This window comes from Lagopus leucura, unplaced genomic scaffold (assembly GCF_019238085.1).
Source record: "Lagopus leucura isolate 7727_CA_CO unplaced genomic scaffold, USGS_WTPT01 35058-0_obj-0_obj, whole genome shotgun sequence".
NCBI classification, from domain to species: Eukaryota; Metazoa; Chordata; class Aves; order Galliformes; family Phasianidae; genus Lagopus; species Lagopus leucura.
In genome coordinates this window covers 1-6,110 of record NW_024963364.1, presented here as the reverse complement: position 1 = coordinate 6,110, position 6,110 = coordinate 1, and the positions used below count along the sequence as shown (strand labels likewise).

General features: G+C 51.2%; 2 long non-coding RNA genes across 3 annotated transcripts; both read right to left on the bottom strand.

Moving 5' to 3' along the window:
- Positions 1-36: 36 nt before the first annotated feature.
- LOC122191095 lies at positions 37-3,300 on the bottom strand. Its single transcript, XR_006182302.1, has 3 exons — positions 3,189-3,300; positions 1,540-1,686; positions 37-464 (listed from the first exon to the last, which is right to left on the bottom strand). It is a non-coding gene; the product is annotated as an uncharacterized LOC122191095 (long non-coding RNA).
- A 216-nt stretch (positions 3,301-3,516) lies between these two features.
- On the bottom strand, positions 3,517-5,956 carry LOC122191096. 2 transcript variants are annotated; one of them, XR_006182303.1, is made up of 5 exons: positions 5,880-5,956; positions 5,606-5,707; positions 5,392-5,492; positions 5,142-5,283; positions 3,517-3,781 (listed from the first exon to the last, which is right to left on the bottom strand). It is a non-coding gene; the product is annotated as an uncharacterized LOC122191096 (long non-coding RNA). The 2 variants fall into 2 exon arrangements; XR_006182304.1 differs by lacking the exon at positions 5,392-5,492.
- Between the last annotated feature and the right edge of the window lie 154 nt (positions 5,957-6,110).

Genomic DNA, 6,110 nt, shown 5'->3' with positions numbered 1-6,110 from the left:
AAAGCTAAAGCCAATTTGGTTTACATTAAGTGAATGTAAAGCTAAAGCCAATTTGGTTGAAGTCAATTGAATGCAGACGCTGAAATCAGCGCAACTCTCAAAATGGCCACAAAGGGGCATGAGTCTGAAAGTGGCCAGGAAGGAACGCAGATGGCATCAGAAGGAAGCGTTGATTGGCCTGGGAGCAGAAGGGCCCTCAGGAAGGGTGCGGGTGGGTTGGATCGCTGGGCTGAAGCTGATGGGATGAACTGCAATGAGACCGAGTGCTGCATCCCACACGTTGCCTGCCATGACCTTGGTGGGGGCTTGTGGCAGAGTGACAGGAAGATCATGGAAAGGGAACGGAGTGGGGATTTGGGTAACGGCTCAACTGAACTGAGCTGGCGGTGACTGTGGGAGGCCAGGAAAGCCAATGGCATCACTGGGGGGAAGTCATCGACTGGAAGCGTCAAAGGCATCTTCACCTGTAATACAGAGACATGCTTTAGAAGGAGGAACGCTGAGACCCAAACTGTGCTCACCGTCAGCCCACCCCCACAAAATGTGGAAGCCAAACACCGCTCCAAGAAAGGGCTTCAGAGTAAGCTTAGGAGTATTTAACAGGAAAGGTGTTAGGGTTAGGTACATCAGGATTAGGGTTAGAGTGACCGTTAGGGAAGGCCGAGGCAAAGGCAGGAGCAAAAGGCAAGGAGAACAGCCGAGGGAATGCCAAAACAGAGGGCAAAGGCAAAGGGATGGGAAAGGCTTGGAGAATGCCAAAAGTCACATCAGAGGTCAGGCCCAAGGAGAAGGCTGCAGAGAACACCAGAACAGAGACCAAAGAGATCAACGCAGAAGGCCAAAATGGAGGGCGAGGTCCGTGAGAACGCTGCAGGGAAGGCTGATGCAGAAGGTCAAGGGCAATGGCCAAAGAGAATGCGGCACAGAAGGCCAAAACCAAAGGCAAAGAGAATGCTGTAGGAGAAGACAAAACAAGAGGCCAAAGGGAATGTGGCAAAGAAGGCCAGGAGCAATGGCAAAAGAGAACGTGGAAGGGGACGCCAAAACCAAAGGCCAAAGAGAACGCTGCAGGGAACGCCAGAACAGGAGGCCAAAGGGAATGTGGCAAAGATGGCCAAGGGCAATGGCCAAAGAGAACGCAGCCACAAATGCCAGAACTGAAGGCCAAAATAATGTTGTAAGGGAACGCCAGAACGGGAGGCAAAGGGAACGTGGCAAAGAAGGCCAAGCACAAAGGCCAAGGGAATGTGGCACAGATGGCCAAAACCGAAGGCCAAAGAGAACGCAGCGAAGGTGGCCAAGGGCAAATGGCCAAGAGAATGCCACAGGTATCGCCAAAACAGGAGGGCAAGAGAACACAGCAGGAAAAGCCAAGGGCAAGGAGAACACAGCAGGGAAAGGCTGGAGGCAAGGAGAACGTGGAAAGAAAAGGACAGGCAGCATCCAGGGCACCGAGAAGTGCAGAAATGAGCTCTGGGAACCCTACCTTGTGCCTCAGTAAGTAATGAGTAAACATTGGTGGGTGAGCATTGCCCTTACCTGCTGGGCAGACAATTACCAGCCAGCAAAGTGGGGTTCCAGGGCGTTCCAGGAAATGCAGATTCCAGTTTCTGCTGTTGCCGTGAAGAGCCGCGCATCTCCGTGCTGTCCTTAAAGTGCTCAGGAGCAACGCAGCTCTGCTGCCACCTGTGGGACAAAACGCAGTAATGAAAGCGCTGCCTCGCATGTGTGGGGCTGCACCCTGAGCACATTGCTGTAATGATGACACAAGGGTTGTAATTAATTATAATTAACATTAGGGATATAATTAATGTTATTGATAGGGTTGAAGTTACAGTTGGTCTAACATCAGTATTCTGCACTACAATCACAATTAAGGTTATTTGACAAAAAACATGAGGCATTATTTTTACAGCAGCATTCAGGTTAAGAGACATTTTCAACACTGCGTTAAGGGTTTGGTTTACAGATACGCTGCAGGTTAACACAATTATTGTTAGAACTCCCATTCAGCTACGGGTTCAGGTCAAGGTTAACTTTAATGTTGCCTCCCAGCTAATCCCAGCATGCTGAAGGCAAGCAGAACTCCCAGGGCATGCAAAGGGAAGGAGAACTCTCATGGAAAACCAAGGTAAATGCGAAGAAAACAGCCAAGCTAAGGCAAGGGCAAAAGCAAAGAGAGCACCAATGGAAAGCCAAGGTGGGGGCAAGGAGAACGCAACAGGAAAGGTAAGAATACAGCCAAAGAGAACACAGCAGGAAAGGCCAAGGGCAAAGGCCAAGAGAACGCAGCACAAAATGCCAAAACAAAAGGACAAGGGAACACAGCATGGAATGCCCAGGCAAGGGCTAAGAAAACATGGCAGGAAATGCCAAAATAGGAGGCCAAAAAGAACACGGCAAAGAAGGCCAATGCAGAATGTGGCTGGAACAGCAAGTTAGGAGGTCAAAGAGAATGCCACAGGGAATGCCCAGGCAAGGGCCAAGACAATGTGGCAGGAAATGCCAAAACAGGAGGCCAAAGAGAATGCTGCCGGGAACGCCAAAACTGAATGCTGAAGAGGATGTGGCAACAGAAAGCCAAGGGCAATGGCCAAGAGATGTGGCATAGAACACAAAAACAGGAGGGCAAGAGCCAAGAGAACGTGGAAGGAAATGCCCAGGATGATGGCCAAGAGAACACGGCAAGAAACGCCAAAACAGGAGGGCAGAAGAACGCAGCAGGGAACGCCGAAACTGAATGCCGAAGTGAATGTGGTAAAGAAAGCCAAGGGCAATGGCCAAGAGAACCCAGCATGGAACACAAAAACAGGAGGGCAAGAGAATGCCCAGCCAATGGCAACGGCTAAGAGAACATGGAAGGAAATGCCAAAACAGGAGGGCGAGAGAACGCAGTACGGAACGCCAAAACTGAACGCTGAAGTGAATGCGGCAAAGAAAGCCAAGGGCAACGACCAAATGAACGTGGCATGGAACACAAAAACAGGAGGGCAAGACAACGCAGTAGGGAACAGCAAGGGCAAAGGGAAGGAAAACACTGCAGTGAAAGGCCAGAGACAAAGAGAACACAGAAAGAAAAGGACAGGCAGCCTTCCGGGCACCATAAACTGCAATGAAGAGTTCTGGGAGCGCCGTGTTGTGCCGTGCTATGGAGTGGATAAACACTGATGGGTGTGCATTGCCCTTACCTGCTGGGCAGACAATTACCAGCCAGCAAAGCGAGGTTCCGGGGCATTCCAGGAAATGCAGATTCTGGTTCCTTGCTGTTCCCGTGAAGAGCCACGCATCTCCATGCAGTCGTTATGGCACTCAGGAGTGCTGCAACTCCACAGCCACCTGTGGGACACAAAACAGTAATGAAGTCACTGCCCTGCAGATGCGCCTCTTTCACAAACCTGCACTCCTTTCTCTGATCAATGTGGCTGCACTCCGTGCATGATGCTGCTTACCAGCAGCACTGCAGCTGGGAACAACAGACAAGGAGAGGGCTCAGGTACCCAACAACATTTTAGCTTCCATCTTCTCTGATAACTGCTCATTATACACTGCCTTCACCTTTGGTTTAGTAGGTGGGGACTGAGGAAGCAAAGCCGATCCCACAGACCCCTCCCTATCCCACACTGTGATGGGAGATCAGGTTCTGGACCACCTGAGAACCCGAGCATCCAGGAGTCTTCGGGTCCTGATGAGACGAGTCCCAGAGCTCAGAGGGAATTCACCGCTGCAGTCACTGAGCCACTCTCAGTGGTATTTGAGAAGTCGAGGCAGTCAGGTGAAGTCCCTGGTGAGCAGAAAAAAGGCAACAGCACAGCTGTTACTACAGATATAAAGTGTGACCCTGGGAACCACCAACGTGTCAGTCTCACCTCTGTGCTGCAAAAAATCGAGGAGCAGATCCTCCTGGAAGTGACTCTGAAGCACACGTTCCAGTGCGTCACCACCCTCTGTGTGAAAAGCTTCCTCCTAATAACCAACCTAAACCTCCCCTGTTTCAGTTTAAAACCATTTCCCCTTGTCCTATCACGATCCACCCTCATAAACAGCCGTTCCCCTTCCTGCTGTTCCCCCTTCAAGTACGGTGAGGCTGCAATGAGTTCACCCCCAAGCCTTCTCTTCTCCAGGCTGAACAACCCCACTTCCCTCAACTTTTCCTTGTAGGAGAGCTGCTCCAACCGTCTGCTCATCTCAGTGCCTCCTCTGGACCCGCTCCATGAGCTCCACGTCCTTCCTGTGCTGGGGGCCCCAGGCCTGGATGCAGCGCTGCAGATGAAGCCTCATAAGAGCCGAGCAGATGGGGACGATCACCTCCCTCTCCCTGCTGGCCGCTCCTCTTTTAATGCAGCCCAGAACACAGCTGGCCTTCCAGGCTGCAAGCGCACTCTGCTGGCTGATGTCCATACATGGATCCCGGCTCATCCACCGGGAGCCACAAGTCCTTTTCTGTGGGGCTGCTCTCAAGGTGTTCTTTGCTGAGTTTGTACAAACACCTGGGATTGCCCCTTCATCAGTGACATTGACAGTGGGGCTGAGTGCACCCTAATGACACCGAGCTGTGGGGTGCAGTGACACACCAGAGAGACAACGCCATCCAGAGGGACCTCAACAGGCTGAGTAGTGGGCACTCAGCAATGTACCTTCCTGGCCCAGAAAGCCAACCGTATGCTGGGCTCCATCCAAAGATGCGTCAGCAGGCGAAGGGAGGCGGTCCTGCCCCTCTGCTCTGCGCTGTGAGGCCTCACCTGGAGGTGCTGCTTCTGGATGTGGATGTCCGCAGCACAGGACAGATGTGGAGCTGTTGGAGAACATCCAGAGAACAGCCACAAATATGAACTGAGGGATGGAACGCCTTTCCTATAAAGAGAGAGAGCTGGAGCTGTTCAGCCTGCAGAAGTGAAGGCTCCGAGGTGATCTGGTAACAGCCTTTCAACACCTGAAGGGACGAACAAGGAAAGATTTAGCCTAGATATAAGGAAAATCTTGTACAGTGAGGGTGGTGACACAGCGGAACAGGTTACCCAGACATGTGATGGATGCCCTGTCCCTTCCAAGGTGAGGCTGCGTCAGCCTCTGGGCAGCCAGATCTGGCTGTGGATGTTTCTGTTCATTGTGTGGCAGTTGGACGAGATCACCACCAATGGTACCAAGTGCTCCAGCTGGGATAATCCACATCCGTCACAGAGCCTCTCTGGGCCAGTCCCAGTATTCAGCAGACCAGGGGCTTCACTTCATCACGCTGGGGTGATGCTGAGTACAGCAGTCCAGAAGAGGACAATCCTTGGCTTCCTATAAAGATGAAGATTTATTGCACCTAAGGGTGCACAGAACGCCCTTAAACAACTCTGCATGGTTGGAAGCAGTGCATAACAGCCCTGAAATAAAGGAAGAAGTTACCCCATTCCAAAGACGAACACTCAGCCCACACTGCGAAGGAAGCAGTCTCCAGGTAGAGATGCTGCCCTTATGGCTTTCACCCCTTAAATGTGGTCAGGATACTTAAAAAAAAAAAAAAAAAACAAAAAAAAAAGGAGATTGCAGGAGATTGCAGGCCTGACATAAAGAAAAAACAAAGAAACCACTTACACCCTTCTCAAAGGCCAAAACTCACCCATGCTCCACAGCAGACAGCCTCCAGAGATCAACATTGCCCTTACATCTGCCAGCACTTCAATGTGGCCAGGATGCCCCAAAAACAGGAAAGGTCACAGCCCTAAAATAAGAAGGAATCACTCATCCTTTCTCAAGGACCAGACCTCACCCCACATTCCCAAGGAGATGGTCTCTAAAAACAGATACCACCTTAAAGGCTTCCAGCCCTTAAGTGGGGTCAGGATCCCCCCCAAAAACAAGATATTGCAACCCTGGAATAAAGAATCACTCACCCAGTTTCAAGGGTTCACTCCACATTCTAAAGGAAGCAGTCTCCAGGTGCAGTTGCTGCTCCTTCTGCTGACAGACCTTAAATGTGGTCAGGAGCCCCCAGAAAGGGAAATTACAATCCAGCAATAAAGAAGAAATCAATGACCCCATTCCAAAAACAAACGCTCAGCCCACACCCCAAAGGAAGCAGCCTCCATGCAGAGATGCTGCCCTCACAGCTTCCAGCCCTTAAA